Source organism: Tupaia chinensis, unplaced genomic scaffold (assembly GCF_000334495.1).
Source record: "Tupaia chinensis unplaced genomic scaffold, TupChi_1.0 Scaffold000234_1, whole genome shotgun sequence".
NCBI classification, from domain to species: Eukaryota; Metazoa; Chordata; class Mammalia; order Scandentia; family Tupaiidae; genus Tupaia; species Tupaia belangeri.
The window spans coordinates 2,757,814-2,776,817 of record NW_006159712.1 but is presented as its reverse complement, the minus strand read 5'-3'; the positions used below and the strand labels follow the sequence as shown (position 1 = coordinate 2,776,817).

Below are 19,004 nucleotides of genomic sequence, written 5' to 3'. Positions count from 1 at the left end.
CAGCCGCACATTTCCCTTCCTGACAGAGTCTGAGATTCCCAGCAGCCTCTGACCCAGGAGACTGGGAGTGGCTGGGGCCACGCCCTGCAGACCTTTTCAGGGCGAGGGGCTCCTTGACTGCCAGGCACTCTTCTCTCCTCTCTCTCTCTCTCTTTAATTTAAAAGCAAAGTAAACAGTAATATAAAAGGGCCCATATAAGAGCTCAGTGTGTGAGCAGGACCTGCCTTAGGCAGATTTTTCTAATTTTTCTGAAAACATGCATTTTACTCCTTGGCCCAAAGCCATCACATGTGTCACTGGACTTGCCCCTTGCTCCACTCTTCTGGACCACCAGTCTATGGTTGAGAAGTTGCCCCTTGCAGCAAAGAGAAGGACACCCTGTGTTTTCTGCAGCCACAGTAGAGGAGCTGAGAGCTTCCCACGGTCGCTCCTCGTCAGTGGCTGTGCATGGAAGTCCCTCACACGCATGGTACAAGGTGACTTGACTCAGAGAGTGGGGAGTTTGCAGACAGATGGACTCTCGACTACATCGGAAGCGGGGAGGAATTCCAATGACTCAGAGTCCTGCAGAATGCTGCTGCGATTCCTTTCACTTTATGTGAGGGCTAACCAGGCTGCGTTTGTAAATGGGTTTCTATTTATTTATTTTTTTTTCTTGTAAGTATAATGCTTGCTCAAGTCCTGTGGCTAGAGCCTCTGTATCAGCCAGTGGGCTCTGAACTCTGTTTAGGAGTGGGGCCGTCTGTCAGATGGAGCAGACTGTGGAACTGTGTCGCAGAGCAGAGGCGAGCAGACTTCCTCTGGCCAGAACGGAGGCAGGGCCTGCAGCCTGCTCACTGCTCCCATGTCCTGCTCACTCCTGGCCTTGCCCTAGTTCCTCAGACACAGTTTGGGAAACTGATACTTGTCGGGCAGATTTTCCCGTCACTGCCCCCCAGAGCCACCGCACTGTGGTCTCACATCCCATTGGCTATATTTCTGATTTTGGAGGTGTTGATCCAGTGCCCCGGTGAGCTTCCAAGCATTCCCTTTATTGGAAAGGATGACATGGTACAGAATTCACCCCCGAACCTCTCCAGGAGGGTCAGCCTCATGAGCCTGAACAAGCGGGTGCTGAGACACCCTTGCATTTGGGTTGGCTTTTCCTGGCCCCAAACGGAACCTGTCCTCTGTGCTTGCTCTAAGCCTCAGGTCTGACATTAGGGCTTAATTTTCTTTCAAAGTGAAAATACACATTTCTTCTGTATCTCCTAAGAGACTGACGAAGCCTCGCATGTGGATGAGTGCAGAATGGCCAGGTGCTTGGGGAGCAGCTGACGGGCAGATGTGCCGGAGCAGGGACCAGGGGTCTGTGCTCTTGTCAAGGCTCTCAGATCAGGAAAAGAGCTCCACCATGTCTGTCCGCACTCAGCCCTGCACACGGCATCCCACCTGCAAGCATCCTACTCCTTGTTCTTTTCAGACTCCTTAGTAGGACAGGCAGACAGGAACCCACAATGTAGATGTGAAGAACACGGCAGTGGGACTGGCTGGCTGGGACCAAGTCACTGGGTCCAGGACTAGAACTGTATAGTGGGACCCAGAACCGCCTGCTGGCTGCATCATGCCACCTGCTGGCCCATGGTTACATGCTTTTCTATGTCCTTGCCAAGACTTATGAAAAGATTTTTGTTTTCTCTTATATTTTCTAAGTAACCAAGAAAAAGTATTCTGACTAAATTATAAATAGCAGAAAGTAAAAAGGAAAAAAGTGATGGCTAGTGTAGAACTCTATCACTTTGTCCCTTAGGCAGGGGCCACCTTCTTCATTAAGTACACTCTAGAGACACAAGATCAGATTACCCTACTTTTTTCCCCATTCTGGCTAAACCCTCGGGTTTCTCTTGATGTTACATCATAAAACAAATGAAACAAAAGTGAAACACAAACTCTGCCGAGTGTCAGTTTCTAGCAGCAGTCTATTGAGGGCTTCTGGGGTCAGCTAGGATGACTGGACATCCGGGGTGGCAATGGAGATGAGAAACTGGGAGCCAATGTTCTAGCTGAGGCTCTGCCCCTAACTGGCTTACCGTGTGGTTTTGGGAAGAGGTGCAAGAGAAGAAAAGGACTTTACCAGGCTGTCTGTAGAGCTTTTGTCCCAAAGACACTGGGAAAGGCACAGTGGCTCCATGGAAGAGTCTAGAACCCTATGAATTGTGGCTCATGACCCTGAAGAACAAGTGGAGTAATGGGACCCTCCGTGCTGGGATGTGGGCAGAGATATTGTGTTGCTACAGCTGGTTAAGATGGTCTCTCAGGGCTTTCTGGAATATACTGAGGATCAAAGGCATCTTTGGATTCTTATGGAAAAAGATTCTATGTTTTTACAGCATTCTACACATTGCATTTTCATGCTTTCTTACCTGGAATTTGCTTATACCCCAATAAGGGTAAAGAATACTACCCCAGGACTCACTTATCTGTCTATCTCCATGTCTTCACACTCCCCACCAAATTATCGCTTTACATGCCCACACAAAGCCCACCTTGCCTGCAAGATTAACATCCCCTTCATCCTCTGGTCAAAATGGTGAGGAACAGAATAAGAATATCTAATGCTAGAAAGCCCTGTGCGTCAAGCACTCTATTACGTCGTCAGGAAAGTCATCGCTTACTTTTCTATGCCAAAACGTGTCATGACTTTCTCAACAACATGCTATGTAGCATGTATGCCTTATTTAATGCTTACAACAAGCAGTTACAAGAAGGAACTGAGGCACAAAGAAATCTGGTGTCTTGCCTAAAATCATACAATTGGTAGGGGGCAGAGGCAAGATTCAAACCAGGTGATCTCCCTGAAGAGCAGTCCCATCTTTCACTCACAGTACTCAACGGCGGGTCTTCATGTCCTGATGATCACAGTGCAACCAAGTAAACTGACACAGTGTGAAAGCAAACAGAGCTTTCCTCCACGCACAGCAGAAAAGTGTGCACAAAGGAGCCATTTATGGCTATGAAGGGGGGTGCTGTGGGATTGAACAAAAAAGTTAGGTACTTCGATTATCCAACAAGATGCTCCAAAGTCACTGAAATTCTACCATCAAATTAATTGCATGATTTTAATATTTATTTATACTTGATATCTAATTGTGATACCTTGGTCACGATTTGCACAGGCAAACACTAAACCTAGTTTTCTTTCCTGGGTACTCAATAATTACGTGACTGAATTGTGTTTGTTGGTAAGGAGAAAGAACTTGGCTAGTCTGCCATCAGAAAATTGGGAATCATCAGTATCAAAAAGGCTCTTCCTATGAGATGATCCACTTGACACATTTGCAGAATAAATGATTCTCATTAGTTAGATGAAAATGGTTGCAGTGGATTGGGAGCTTGTGGGCTCCCATGGCAGCTTCCTTTGCTGCCCTCCTCCTTTCCTGGCATGATTGCTAACCTGGCAAACCAGCATCAAATTGGCACCTTCTGACTCTGCGTACAGGCCAACTCCCAGATAGCACAGCCAACAGCCCATTGGACATCTGGACCTCTGTTCTCATATGGAGCTCAGGAACTATGGTCGGTTTCCCAGAGTAGGATCACTACTGAATCCAGTCCCTGCAGCACTGGCATTCCTTCTGGCTCCTCTTGACTGGCCGGTATGTAACCCCACCACTCTCCTACGCCCAAGGTTTAGCTGGAGACTGTCATTGGAGTCATCCAACACTGAGTTCATTAATGTTCACCACAGTATTTAGCACCAGGCCAGACAGCAGGAGCTCCACAAAGCTCAGAGAAGTCAGTGTAGCTGGTGGCAGCTGGGACAGGGGAAGGTATGAACAGACTTCTGTAGCAGAGGGGAGCTCTTCCCTTGAAGGGGCTTTAGCCCTTTCAGACAGAGAGAGAACAAACACAGAGCCATCAGGCCTACAAGCAGTGCTTTTGGAGCCCCAGCTGCTGTCCTTCTCCCGAGAGATGCATGATTTACCTAGGCTAGAACCAACAGGGGGACATTTGAGCTACAAAATATCCTTTCCCATTTTGCACCAGGGTGACATAAAGTGGTTCCATTTTTAGTGGATGGAGGATAGGAAGAGAGACGGATGGTGCTAAAGTTTCATTTTTAGTGAGCACCAATAAAATATTCTTCCCTAGGTACATATATACCTTCACCCCACTTGAACCTATGCAAGAAAAATCATCTGACTTCCAATGAACCCAGGCTGGCCCATGCTACAATGTCAAACCCAATTGTGATGCCACTGTCATACTTCTCTTCCAAAAATGACAAATTCAGATACCCATAAGAAAGTCTGTCCATCCCAACCCTCAGCAGCCCCTGGCTTGTAGGAACTGACCCGATGAAGACTATAGCAACAGGTTTCCTGATGGATCTTGCTCTCTGGGCTGGTCAATGAGTTGGCATCACGCCACACCATCCAGTCCCCAGTGGGGAGAGGAGATAGGAAGCAGTACTCCTAATGACAAAGGGCCCCAGCTACCAATGTCTCTGGCTTCTACTGGGATGCAAAAGAAAACGAGACCTTGGGCTGCCTCATGAGGTGAGTGGCTTGAGCTAAGATGGGATGTAAAGTAGAATCTGGCTCATGGTCCATGTTTAGGACACTTTCAGCTTTGCAAATCAGCTGCAAAGGTCACACTTGCTATCTCTGAATAGTTCATCCTTAGAGGTAGGACACAGGGCCAGAGCACTCTCAAGAAACCATGGTGGAAGAGACAACTACACTGGCAAAACTGTCAGCTTCTTATATCCCTTGTGTCTAGCCCAGAGGCTCTCAATTTTATGCCCAATATGCTAGGATGTGATAGATCACCAGCTCCTCCCCTAAGAAGGACATCTGCCCTCCTTGGGCACAATAATTGGAAGCTGGTCCTCTAGGAGTTCACATCATTATCCAGTAAAAACTGAGCTCAGAGGCTCCCTGAGATACGGAGGAGTACACCCTACTACTGAGAACTACAGTTCTAAATCTAGGGTCAGCCACAATGTTTTAGCATTGAATTTGACCTTTGTTGTTCTTCACAACCCTTCTCCCAATTTAGAGGCAGAAAATGCAATTATTTTTTCTATACTTCCTAGAAAGAGGGCTTGGGCTCTGAGTCTAACGGGCATCAAGACCTATTGGGAAAGAACAAGATTTAAGTGAGATAAAGCATGGTCTGGAAATAGAAATGGGGGGAGGGGGAGACTTGCAGGGGGCCTGAGGATTTGGGAAAAGCTCTGCTCTCTGTTGAACCTCAAGGGGGAGAAGACCTCAGACTGTGTGACCTGTCTAGAAAGCTTTTCGAAAATTCTCTTTCCTAGTAAAGCTCAGAAAAAGCAGAGTTGCTGTCTTCCAAGAGACCTCAGTGGGTCTGCCTAGGCAAGGGGGCACTCTTGTTGGTCATCCTTGCTCTGGTCACCATGAAAACAGTTGACTTTGTTGGGAAGGATGCTGGAAGGGAGAAAGAAGGGAAGACTCAGAGAGTGACTGACATGGACTTTCTAACCAGCCTGGGGATTAAAATCAGAAATGGAATTTCTTGCACACTAAGTTTGTCCTCACACTTGACAACGACTTGTGGCCCTTGCTTGGACTGATCTTTGTGTCTATAGAGAGATGAGGGGCTCGATTCTTCATGCAATAACCTTTCTCAGACTTGAGGCCTGTTTTTCTTTCCAGTTCACATTTAAAACCAGCACAAGCACTCAGCAATAAATTGTGGAAACCACCTGACATAGCGGTAGCTTCTGGTCTCACAGAGCGACAAGAACAAAAGTCGCCCAGATTGGCTCTAGAATAAAATGTCACCAGGAATTGTATTTGAAGAATAAAATACTTTGTCCTGGCTTAAAGTGACACATTCATGTACCCTTTCCTTGGTACTTTTCAGCTTTAGAAAGGACCACTACCCCCACCTCCAAAATGCCTCCAGATGATCTCACATGTGAGCTTGCAGGTATTTAAGTAATCACGCAAATAAAGATATTTTTCTAGTTCTGCTTTCTAGTTTTTTTTTTTTTTTGGCATTAAAATCTGATAACCTCCCTGTGTATTAGTGAACTCTGAAGATTAGGACGTCTAAGAAATGGGCATTGGGTAGTATGAGGTTGAGTACAGAGCTGTGTTCTCAAGTGTGGTCCTGCGCAGCACCATCAGCACCTCCTGGGAACGTATCAGAGATACCAGAAACTCTGGGAGGGGTCCCAGAAACCTGAGTGTTAATGAGACCTCTAGGAGATATGGACTGAACTTCCAAGTGGGAGAGTCTCTGGGAGGAGTTTAAGACCTTTGGCTTTGGTGTCAGACAGGCCTGGGTTGAATCCCAGATCTGCAGTCACAAGGCTGTTCACTGTGTACTGCTGGCTTCACTTCTTTTAGCTTGGTTTTCTAGTCAGATAGACAATAGTTATTATCATTATCATCATCCTCATTGTCAGCATATCACCCCCATCTCTAGGGAATCAAAGGAAATGACACAGCTCTATGGCGCCCGTATAGGTCTTTTGCAGAAGCTGTGTGATAACTAACCCTATTCCTGTCCCTTTCCAAGTTCTAAACCAATGTGAGTCAGGCAGAGGGAGACCAATGTTGGCTGAATTGCTGATAAAGGATGTGACTCGTGTGTCACCACCCGCCACCACTGGACTTAGTGCTGCCTCTCATAAACTTTGGACAATGCTTCTCGGGGGATAAGAGGGCTGGAGTCTGCAGGGAGGCACACACCCTGAGCCACCACCTCACACTGCCAAACCCCAGGTGTGTGGACAGAGGGTGTGCATCTACAGGTTTCACAAGAGTAGCTCTGGCTCCACTCCAGAGGACAGGCCCTGTGGTTGCAGGCACAGAGCAGACATCCTCCCGGGAGCAGACAGAACCATTTCAAAGAGGACCTGCCTGGCTGCCTGTGCTCAGTTGTTGCTCTTGAGCTTGATGACCTCATAGCTCATGACTCAGAGTAGGCAAAAGTGAGCGAAGGGGCATGGAAGGCAGCCTGAAAGCCCCTCGTGCGTCTTCCTCTTGGTCCCTGGATGTCCCTGTCCCTCTTTGGAAATAGTAGAGGCAAAGCATTTCCCATCACTTGCAAAAACCAGTGCTCAATAAATGCTGTGATAATAATTAGTAACTTATAAGATATTTCCAAATTGCCCAATGGAAAAAATAAACAGTAACAATGAATGATTCCTGGAAGGTAGGGAAACTAACAGTTACTAGTGGAGAAAGGGACTAGAATCAGGGGACCTAATTTAGAAACACCATAAAAATTGGGACGAAAGGTGATAAGGGCTAGATTCTTCCATGTTTTTCTCCCTTGATCAAAGTATTACTCCAACTGTAGTCTCTTCTTACCATTGGCAAGAATAACCAACATGGAGAGCTGAGTATGGGCCGGACATGTATATATTTTTTAAGTTTATTTATTTATTCTATGAGTGAGAGAGCAACAGGGAGAGAGAGAAAGACAAAAAGAGAAAGAGAGAGAGGAAGGGAAATACAATGCCCGATGCCATGACCTGTCTCCAGCCTGGAACATGGGCACAAGTGCGCTCAATGTTCTCAGGAAGGTCTTGGAACATGAACTGAAACCTCCCATGTGCGTCTGCCTTCAGAGTGCTGTGTTTTACACTGCACCATAATCCAGCCCCCAAGGCATGTGTTAATTAAAAATGTGCTAACTCATTTAATTCTCACACTGTGATGGGGTAGGTTTAATATCTACTTCAAATTTCCTCAGATAAGGAAACAGAGGCAGTAGAAGTGAATCAAGTAGCCAAACTTGATGAGACAAATTCTATTTCAAATGGCCTGGTTGTCTCTAGTCCTTGTGCAAGGCCACCACTTCATTGTCCACCTGGGCAAGACTGAGAATTGTGAAGAAGGGGCATGCCTTGCCTTAAGAAAAAACAAAATTGTTAAGGACACAAAAAACTGAAAAAGATATTAATATGACTTTTTCTGAAAAGTTCTTTCAGTCTCGTTAATGCTTAAGTCTACAATCCAGAAATAGACAAAGAAAAAAACAATAAAGGAATCACAGAAAGTATTCAACAGCCTAAAAACAACAATGACAAGAAAGTTAGGCAAGAACTAATAAAAAGAGCATGACATTAATAACATGACACAGAGTTGAACACGATAGATCTGGTCAGCACCAAACTCATTATAGAATGGCCTGAAATTACCTTACTACAAACAACCCCATAGAGAAAGACCTAGCTCTGACACTGGTAACAACCCTGTGCACAGAGTAAGCGCCTGGTAAATACCAATGGGCTCAATGTTCAATGACAACAGGCCTGAGAAACTATTCATGAAGCCATTTTTTATTTCATCCTAGACATTCATTATTGAAGGCTTTAGTTCTAAAACCTATCTTGAATAACACTTACTGTCAGTCTGTCATTTGAGTTGTTTCAGAAATCCTTTTTAGTGAATTCTGCACTTACTGGTGCCCCATAAGAAGTTTATAACTTTGTCATTTTGTTGGTTAGGAGAGTTGTGATATATTAGAGGGACATAAAAAATGCATTCAATTGAAAAAAAATGCTTTTTTGCAAGTACATAGAGTACTTTTCACATTTGAAACCACTATCACATTTATCCAAATGCTTTTTTTTTTTTTTTTTGTTTGAGTGCCTGATGCAGAAAAAATTTTTAAAAAATAAAGGGAAGAAAATATCTCAACCAACCCTTTTAGAAGAAGCATCTTATACCCAGCTCATCTCACCATCTGGGCTTTGAACCAGTGTCCTTCTCTGCCTCATCCTGAGAAAAGAAGTTCTCAAAACACTTCCACTTACTAATTTGCAATCACCTTCCCCAACTCAGTGAGTCACCTAAAATTCGCATTCTACTATGTAGAAATAGGCTCCCAACGTCTGGTCTTAGTGATAAGAAAATTTAGATAAACAATGCCAAAAGACTATAAGAGGCACAAGCATCTATGCTGTTCTTGTCTCTATTTTTTTTTTTCTCCTTAAATGTTTACAACGGAGCATTTCAACTTGTTATAAGAATGGGAATGAGAAAGTGAAATAGACTAGAAACAGACCAATTTCATTTTTCTATCAGCATCTCATGACAGGCTAAAGATAAACCTCATAAACTGTGAAAAATGAACAATTCTTGGTTTTGATAACCGAAGCTGGGATGAAGACCAAGGAGTTAATATATCTGGAACCCAAGAGTTTATCTCACTTGTTTTTCAGTCATTAATCCCAAACTTATCCCATTTCATCAACAATTTCAACAAGCCAAAAGAGAAGTTTTAGACTCCGGGCTATAGCTCCCCTTTTAGCTGAGGCTTCCTGGTGCCAAATAAAGTGGTAATTAACCACAAGTCCCCCTTTTCTTCCTGGCCTACAGAATTGCAAGGCAGTAGTACCCCAGAGAAGGGCGACATTGCTGAGAACTGCAAATAGTAGACTTCTAGAGTGGGAGGGGGCAGCAAAAAGGAACAGGAAGCATGGGGTATGGAGGTAATTACGGGGAAAGCAACAAGGCAGAAACGAGTATTCAGTCTGGGAGTCAGGGAGGTCGGTGAATAGAGTGATCAGGCAGAAGAGTTTCAGTATTAGAAATTAGTTCATGTACTATCAGGTGAAAGGATGGGCTTGAGAACCCAATTACAGAATTTGAACATAATGTGGTGGCCACAGGGAGCCACTGTGTGTTCTAGAGCAGCGAAGTCACAGGATCTGAGTGGTAGGGAAATGGCATAATGTGCCAGCAACTAGAGAAAGGGACTAGAATCAGGGGACCCAATTTAGAAACACCTCAAAAGTTAGGACAAAAGGTGATAAGGGCTAGATCCTTCCATGTTTTTCTCCCTTGATCAAAGTATTACTCCAACTGCAGTCTCCTCTTACCATTGACAAACTTTGCCAAGGAGGCACAGCCTTGGTACTGCAATGACTTATTTTACCTTTATCCACCATACCTGTCACTTGTCCTCACTGTGCTCTGCAATGTGTGTAAAATCAAACTAGTTATGTGTTTGTGTGTGTTTTAGCTGCATGAAAACAAATGACTAATAAAATAAGAAGTTTGGCGACCAGGAGATGGCGTAATGGCCATGTCACTGGAATCCCACGTAGTCGACTGCGATTCGAGTCCCGGACCTGGTGGTTTAAACTCACGCCAGACACGTGTGCATGTGTGCCCATCCATCCCGCGAGGGGTGATTTCTCGCTTTCTTTCTATTTCTCTCTGTCTTTTGGACGAGTGCACGAGCCCTATAGCAACCCCCCCCCCCAAAAAAAAAGCAGTTTGTCTAAGTCTCACTTAAAATCATCTTGAACCGCTGGTAGGACATGCATACTTTGGGAAAGGCTGCCCTAGTTCATAGGATCTTAAGCTTACTAAGGTCACAGACTCCTTTGTTTCCCTATTGAAATCTACAAATCCCTTTTCTAGAAAATTCAGTGTGTGTTGGCACATGCACATACACACACAGCTTTATAAATATCATTTCAGGTTGCTGTTATCCCTTGAATCAAAACTTTCTTGACTTATCTGAGGCTTGCAGAATATGAATCTTAACTTTAAGGTAGGCTGCATCCCTTAGCAAACCTTCCTGAAGCTTGCTGTGGCCTTTTATTTGTGGAAGTCCCACTAGAGCTTTCTAGAGCCTGCTGACTCTCTACGTAGCTTCTAGAATGTTCTGTGATAAAAGCCATATAAATGGCTCCCCAGACACCCTATCTTTTTTTGGAGACTCCCACCCAACAAATGACAAGAGAGAACTTTCTCTGGCGCTGGTCTGCATGGGCCACAGTGGGCAAGGGCAGGTGCACACACACTCCAGCAGGACCCGAAGGGGTGAGCTGTGTAGCCCGTTGGTTTTCCCAGCGTATTGCTGAGAAGAGTTTGCTCTCACCCGTGGCCTGTGATTGCTCTGTCAAATCAATTCAAGAGACTATAAAGATATAAGAGCTGAACAGCACCAACAGGGGACTTTTTTTTTTTTTTTAAGGCTTCTTGCCAGATATAACAAGAATAAATATGAAATGGCTTCATATTCCAAGCATGAACTAATGTTGGGGTTGCGGCCGATAAGTAAAGAACAGCTAAACAGGCTTTGACACGGTGACTCCGGAGAGGGCAACATTCTCACTGGAAGTGGGGGTGTGGGGATTTATCGGGGCTGTTGTGGAGTGAGCTGTCTGGAAGAGGTTCCTCCCTCATAAAAAACCCAGGCCCCTGCTGACTGATTCTCACGTTAGGAAAACATTGGTAAATCATCAGCATAATCCAAGAATGATTCCCTTTCCCTCTCTGAGCTCGACGGCCCTTCTTTTCTTATCTGTTTCTAATTTTCTTCATGGGTGCCGTTCCTAGTCCATTAATTGAAAGGACTTTTGGCTGGAAGCCCATGACCTGCCTGGGAAAAAAAACAAAACGCGAAGGGCTGATATTCCGTGCATCTGAGAGAAGTAAAAGCGGATGGGAATGGCTCGTGAGTTTCCGCTGGGCTGGGTTCAGCCGTGCCCTGAGGCCCAGGTAGGGGAGCTGGCTGCCAGGACATCTTCGCCTAGCCAGGGAGCCATGGTAAATCATGGGCTTTCAGAATGTCCTCTGGAGAAAATAAGGTCATTACGAGGCTTTTAAGATCAACCATAATAGACTCCCTACAATTTGTTTTCTTCGGCTGCTTTTACTGACCCCTCTGGGCCTCCCTTCACTGCTGAGTCTGAGGTCACTCAGCAAGATGTGGAGATAGGACAAGGGCTCGGAGTTAGTCAGACATCCTGAATTAGAACACTGCGTGCCCTCCCAGCCATGCAGCTTTGGATCTGCGGCTGGACCCCACTGCTCTGGACTAAATCTTTGTCTCCTCCTGTCCCCCTACCAAATTCAGATGTTGAAACTTTAACCCCCAAAATAATGGTGTTTGGAGGCGGGCATCTGGGAGGTAATTAGGCGCTGATGAGGCCATGAATGCCCAGTCCTCAAGACAGATCAACGTCCTTATGAGAAGAGACCAGAGAGCTTGGCCTCCTCCCCCATCTCTCTCTGTGTCTCTGTCTCTCTCTGCTATGTAAGAACACAGTGAGAAAGCAGCCAGCCACAAGCCAGGAAGAGGGTCCTTGCCAGAACTCGACTATGCTGGCACCCTGACCTTGGACTTCCCAACCTCTAGAACTATGAGACATACATGTTTATTGCTTATAAGCCACCCAGTCTAGCAGCCTGTGCTGACTGAGATAGTCCCTGGGCTTCAGCTTCTGTAAAACGGAGAACGTAACATCTGCATTCAAGAATGGCTCCTGGGACCAGCAGTTAGCATAATGGCTATGTCGCTGAACTCCCATGTATTCGACCATGGTTCGAGTCCTGGACCCAGTGGTTTAAATGCACGCTGGGCGTGTGTGTGTGCATGCCCAAGATCCCAAGAGAGGAATGGAGAAGGGATTGTGGCGTGGCCATCCCCCGGGGGGTGATTTCTCGCTTTCTGTCTCTGTCTCTGTCTTCCTGGTGAGTGCATGTGCCCTATAGCAAAAACCTCTCAAAAATAAGAAAGAAAGAAAGAAAGAAAGAAAGGCCCCCAAATTCAATGAAACGCTGCATATAAAGTGTGCAGGAGCACCCTGGCATGCGGAAAGCTTGATGGCAAGCGCCGTCGTCCTGGGGTGGCTATGGTCATTCTCAGCATCACCAGCACCAATAGTGTCTCCCCTGATGACCTGGGCCAGGGTTCAATGAGAACAGAGACCTGAGTTCCACTCAACTCAACAATGTCATTTAGAATGGATGGCACCCATGATATTATCAGAATTTATATCCCCAGGTTCATTTTTCAGCTAGACAATCAGAATATAGAAAAACGCATAGCTGTGACATTCATTCATTCAGTCAACAGTTACTGTACATGCTATGTTCCAGATCCTTTTCTAGAACTGTAGATACAGCAGTAAGAAAGGCACGGTCCTTGTCCTTCTGGAGAGTACAGCCACCTCTGCCATTGAGCTGTGGGGTGGAGTTGAGACATGGCCTTGGCAGACGCAGTGCAAAAGCCCTCACGGCAGCCTGGGTTATTGCTCAAGGTTAGTGCTGCAACAAAATGGCAGGACACAGACGTCATCAGGGACACAGAAACAGATAGGGTCCACTTTTCCCAAATGCCCATGGAAATTCAACAGGTATGTATTCACATCCCCTCAGTATCTGGCAGGCACTGTGCTAGGCCCAGGAGTGGCCATGTGCCCACGACAGGCCCAGGCCTGGCCTTGCAAAGGCTCCTAACCTAAGTGGAGAGAAAGAGAGACAAGAGAACATTCAGCGAAGCGGTAATGTCTGATCCCCACAGTGTCTGCTGTGTCACTGTATTTCAATCAACCGCCAAGTCACCTTCTGAAGCAGGGTCTATGGTATACCTTAAACCAATATTCTATTCTCTCCTTAATCACCTATTTCGTTTACAGGATCATCTTGCAAAGTAAGGAAAGCAAAGATTAGTTTCTCTAAGAGGCGGGACCACTAGAGAGTACTAGTAGATGGGAACTGTACTCCATACCCCTACGTGGTGCCGTCATTCCTTAACAACACATGCCCACCCCCACCCTGGGGCCTGTAGGAATCTGCTCCTCCCCTGCTTCTTTCTTCACTATCCCCCAACCTCCCACATTAACACGTAAGTTGTGAACTGAGACTAAGAGGGGTTTGTTTTTTAAACAGTTAAATCTTTCATTGCAGACCAATTAAATTTAAAGACTCTCTCTCTCTCTTTTTCTCTCTCTCTCTCTCTCACACACACTCCCACTCTCACCTCTCAAGAACAAAGAGCTGATGACAGCCTGGTGTTTACTATTAGAAACAAGACTTGAAAATCCAATGAGCAAAAATCTAACTCCTCACCTCCCTTATTTTTTCCTCCCTAGAGTTTCCTAAACGAGAGACAGTTTGACCAGGACTGCTCGACTAGGAACCAAGACCTCCCACCTTTTTGCTCCTGGAGGCTGGAGCTGCTCCCTGGGGCTTCTCAGCCTCTAGTGCCTGGCAGAGTATTTGGGTATGTGTTGGGCCCAGCATGGCCCCTGGTCACTGGATGGGCCTTGCTAACCCTTTCACACACTCTGCACACCCAACTCCCACCTGTCACTGCACACTCGCCAGGTCTCGGAACTTTAGATGTTCTCCTGTCTGTCAGCAAGACTTATAGATGATCCCAGGGGCTCTGCCCAGGCCATGAAGATGAAGGCACAGCACGTTGGGCTGTTCCTCTGGTCCCACCTCATTCTACACGTTCTTTGATCCAAAAATAATGGACCTTAAAGTGAGATTAAGGGGGCTGGATGGTGGTGCAGTGGTCAGACATGAGCTCTGCAATGCAATTCCACATAGGAAAAGTTCTTGGTTCAAGTCTGGAGATGCCCCTGAGTCCATCAGGAACACGTGTGCTCGTGATCAGGACTAGGTGAAGGCTAGGGGTGGACTGTGGCACCAGGGCTCTGTTGGGGGTGCTATTTCTCTGTCTTGGTCCCTCTCATTGATGGGATAAACAAACTTAAAAAAATAAGAACAAGATCGATTCTTTTTTTAATTAAAGAATTATTTATCCAATTTTATTTATTATTATTATTATTTTTAATTTCACCAGAGAGAGACAGAGAGAAAGGGAAAGTGAGAAAGCAAGCTGCCAGGTCTGGGACTTGAACCAAGGTCAGCCATGTGGGAGTCCAATGCCTCAACCACCACACCACCTGCTGGCTCCAAGATCAATTCTTTGTGATAAAAAGAAATAACCTATTGAAGGATGTGATTCCAAAATATGGAGGATATAAGAATACATGGAAGGTGAACTTAGAGAAAACATGGGGTCTTCTAGAGAAGAGGCTGTCTAGGCTCTTCAGAAACAAAGCAAATGGTTTCTGTGGGCTCTCGTCTTTGGCTCACCACACAGTCTGGGGCTATGAGGGTAGAAGAGGTTGTAAGACAAGGAAGAGCACAAGGGAATGTGGCCTGAGGTCCTGGCCACACGGGGGATTGCAGAGGTGAGAGGAAACAATGATGGCTGGAGTTGGCATTCAGAAGGAGCCAGTGAAATCCACAGAGCTCCTGCGTGGGTAGGAGGGGGCCCGGGGCTGGCCTGGCCAGGTCCGCCTTTTATATAAAGAAGGACAAGCTCCCTACTCAGCTTGTAAGTCTGGACAAACCACTTGGTTTCTCTTCTCTGTCTCTTACCATTCCCCCTTTTCAAATGAGAAATACTCCTACCCTTCCTTTGCCTTATAGATAAGTTATCCCCAAAGCACTAATATTCACTGAACCCTTACTATGTGCCAGATACTACAGCAAACACTTGAACACATTTTTTTCGTGTAGACCTCAAAACCACCTATGTATGTGCTGTTGTTACTCGCATTGAACTGGGGAGGACATTGAAGTTCAGAGATTAAGTAACATGCTTGAGGTCACACAGCTGTGAGTTATTGAGCTGGGATTTGCACGACAGCCTGACCTTTCGGCACCCAGTGGGACATTTCAATACAAGCAAACATTAAACCTTTTTTTTTCTCCAAAGAAATCAGGAGAAGTTAATTAGGACGAAGAAGATACCACCTCAGAGGACAAAGCTAGAGCAAAAGGTCTTCAAAAGGTATTAAACTTGAACATGGTTTTCCTCTTCTCGAAACTTCCTTTCTATATCCACAGATTCTCCTGCACCTTTGGAGACCAACAACCTGCTAATTCACTTTCCAGAGTCCATGAAGCAGTGTCTCTGGGTGATCATAATTTGGTTGAGTCAGCCCACAAGCTCTGCAAGGCTCTTGGAAAGATGTCATTAGGTGGAAATGATGCCAAATGTCACATGGGGGAGTCCGTTTACAAACACCCTCTCCCATCCTTGCCAAACCACAAACACTCTGGGTAGCCACAGCTCCTTTCCAGGTTGCCTTTCTGTACAAGCTCCCAGTGTCTCTTAGATGGCCCTGCGGATGAGAGCAAACCCATAATACACAGGGGGAGGTAATACTTGATCTGCTGTTGTCACTGAGAGCAGTCAGCTTTCCTGAAAGGTGCTCAGGATCCAGAGAGTGGTAACCCCTGCAGCTGCCTGATTCTATATTCCAACAGCTACTAGGTAGCTGTGAGCCACCAAAACAAGCTCAATGAACACTCATTGAACATGTTATTGCAGGTAAGACACGAGACATGGTAAAGTATGGGCCTATCCCTTCTCCCAACTACAACTGTAGGGCAGCAGAAGACCAACCAAATGATTCCACAATATAGTCTGTTAGAATACATGGTAGGTGAATTTTATTTTCATTATGGTTGGAACATATTTTGAGCTATTACTTTATATTTGTTTTTCATCTATTTTTTCCTTTTTTTTCTCTTACCCGGAGCAAGTAGCCAATTTTCCTTGTCTTTGTAGCCTCAGGGATGGTATCTTACAGAGCAGAAGTCACAGGCAAGACTCCCTGGCCAGAGTTGAGCCAGTATGATTTACAAATACAGAAAAGATTTGTGGGAAGAAGCCCCTCTCTATCTTGGCTTTCTCCCAGTGTAGGAGGAAATATCCCTGGGCTGAGGGAAAAAGGGTAAGGAGAGAAAGACATAGAGATTGTGAGCTCAGAAATGCTAGGCACTTTCTCCAGGAGACCCGACCTCATGATTCTGGTCAGAGCAAGACCCCCTAAAGAAATAGATGTGTGGTATGTCTAGGCAAACACAGAACCAGAGATGATTTTGCAAAAAACCCCTCAGGTCCGCAGTGTGAAGACAGAGCAGTGGGCCCTAATAGTGCCACACAGAAGTCAGGGCTGTCCTAGAAGTCACTTGCTTGGTTGCTGCCTTAGACACTGCATGAGTGCTTGGCACAGATGGAGGGTGGAACCCAAACAATTACTGCCATAGTTTCTGAGTGGCCTGGGGGGACAGAGCACAGGTTGCCAGATACAGTACAGAGCATTTGTTAAGTCTGGCAGCTGTAGTCGGACTTGAAGTAGAAGCTACATTGACAAAATGGTATAGACTAAAATCTATACCTTTTATTTTTAGAGCACTTTACAGTTTATGAAGCCCCCTTCACATAGACTGTGTCATTTGATTCTCTCAATAATCTAGCAGGACAAGAAGTATGAGTAATTACCTTCAGAAAAAGAAACAGGGCCCAGGGAAGCTCAGCCCACTGGACACACTGAGTCTGTATGGGCACAGCTGGAATACAAACATGCTCCAGCTTCTAGCCCAGCTCTGCTTCGGGACCCTTCACTGCTTCTCAGTCCCAGCTTGGCTTAGCTTCCAGTGTCCCGGGAATGAAATCACTGAGTTCGGTTCCAAAATACCTCTCAGAAGCTCTTGTGAACCTTGAAGTTTTAAGCATGCCTGATTCCAGATCACTTCTCTTGAGAAGAGCCAGACCTATGAAACAATTCTGCTCTGTGAGGTGACCACGCAAGTCTCTGTTGCTCGTGATTTCTAGGAAGATTTGTAAAGGCCTAGCCACTAAATCTCTGGTTCATGGGTTTCCAGGCCAGGCAACACCCACCTACAAGTGAAAAGATGCCTGATTCCTCTGCAGCGCAAAGAGGATGGTGTGGACCAAGATTTATGGAGAAGAGAGCAGTGCAAAGAAAGAGGCCAGGTTTGCCGGGTGGTCATAGACCCTTGAGAGGATGAGGCAGAGGAATGCAGTGACCAGCACACTGAGGGAGCCATCTGCCTGGCTGGGGGGGGGGGGGGGGGGGACTCACTCTGTCAGAGCTCAGGATCTTAAACATCCTAAAGACTTTACTTATGAGCACAGGTCAAAAGCAAAGGAAAAACAACCGAACTTGAAAAGTTACCTGGTGCTGTTGTCAGCAAATGGGCTGCAGTTGTTTTCACCATTACAAAAGCTGGTTTTTTTTTTTTTTGTATTGTTTAGTACCTCGTAGGAAATAAAGAATATGATCCTGGGAAGTCCCATGTATAACATTGTCCACTTTGATAAGCATTTCATTTTTTAATTCTCTATAGGGGACTTTACAGACTTTTCATTAAACAAGGGTATTGGAAGAAAGAAACCAGTTTCCTTGTCATTTTTTATTCTTTATACCTTAACATGTTATAAATATTGTTTATCTCATAAATAGTGAAAACAAATCATAAGTCTTCACTGTTGACAGAAGCCATTTTTGGGTGTGCAAAGGGGTATCTTCTAGATTGGTGAATGAGACAAAGATTTTGATGATCACCACGGGGACATTTTGTAATGATTCTAAAGCAAAGTGACATGAATCTCTGTTGACCTGTGATAACTGTCTGAGTATTTCTTTTCAGGACCTGGCTGACTGGTAGCCATCAACCCGGGTATGTCCTTGCAGAGACGCCACTTGGAAGGATGGGGCCCGCCTGTGTCAGTGTTGGGACTCTGGGCTGCTTTACGGGCAGGCACGTCCCGCCCACATGTGATGCACGTTCTTACAGTGTTGCGATGAAAGGGCAGCAGGACTGAGCTCAGTGCCAGGATTCCCAGTTCCCTCTTCCGCCCCAAGTCCCGAAACTTGTAAATGTGGAGGCTCTGCTAAGCACTGGGATTTCATTAAGGGCCTCGTTAAAATTTACTGGAGTCAAATAAAGAAGAGATCCAGTCTTGGAAATTGTTCTCCACCGTGTCTCTTTCTTGTCGTTTCCCACCCCCACTCCGAGTGCCACTTATTCCTTCATGAAACCACTAACAACTGAACTAGTCCTGGAAAGCTGCCCGTATCAAATACCTTTAGAAATCACTCAGAAACGCCTTTTAGATGGTAGGTCACCTCTTTCAGTCTGTCTTGTGATGGTGAGTTTGGTGTCTACACAGAGGCAATAGAGCCCACTTGTGAAGAACAAAGTCTGAAGTCAGACTTGGGATGACTTCCGGCCATTGCCCTTCTACGGAATGACCTCGAGCAAGTTATGGAACCTCTGTGAGTCTCACTTTCTGCATTTATAAAATGGGAGTAGTACTCCTACCCATTGTTAAAATGTTGATACACTGAGACCAGCAGATGGCAAAGTGGTTATGTCATTGGCCTTTCACATGGCCAACTGCG

The 19,004-nt window shown here is 45.6% G+C and overlaps 1 protein-coding gene across 5 annotated transcripts in view; it reads right to left on the bottom strand.

Annotated features, from left to right (window-relative positions):
- The window catches only part of SLIT3 (slit guidance ligand 3), a 782,476-nt gene that overhangs the window by 339,850 nt on the left and 423,622 nt on the right, over positions 1 to 19,004 (bottom strand). The window lies entirely within an intron of this gene.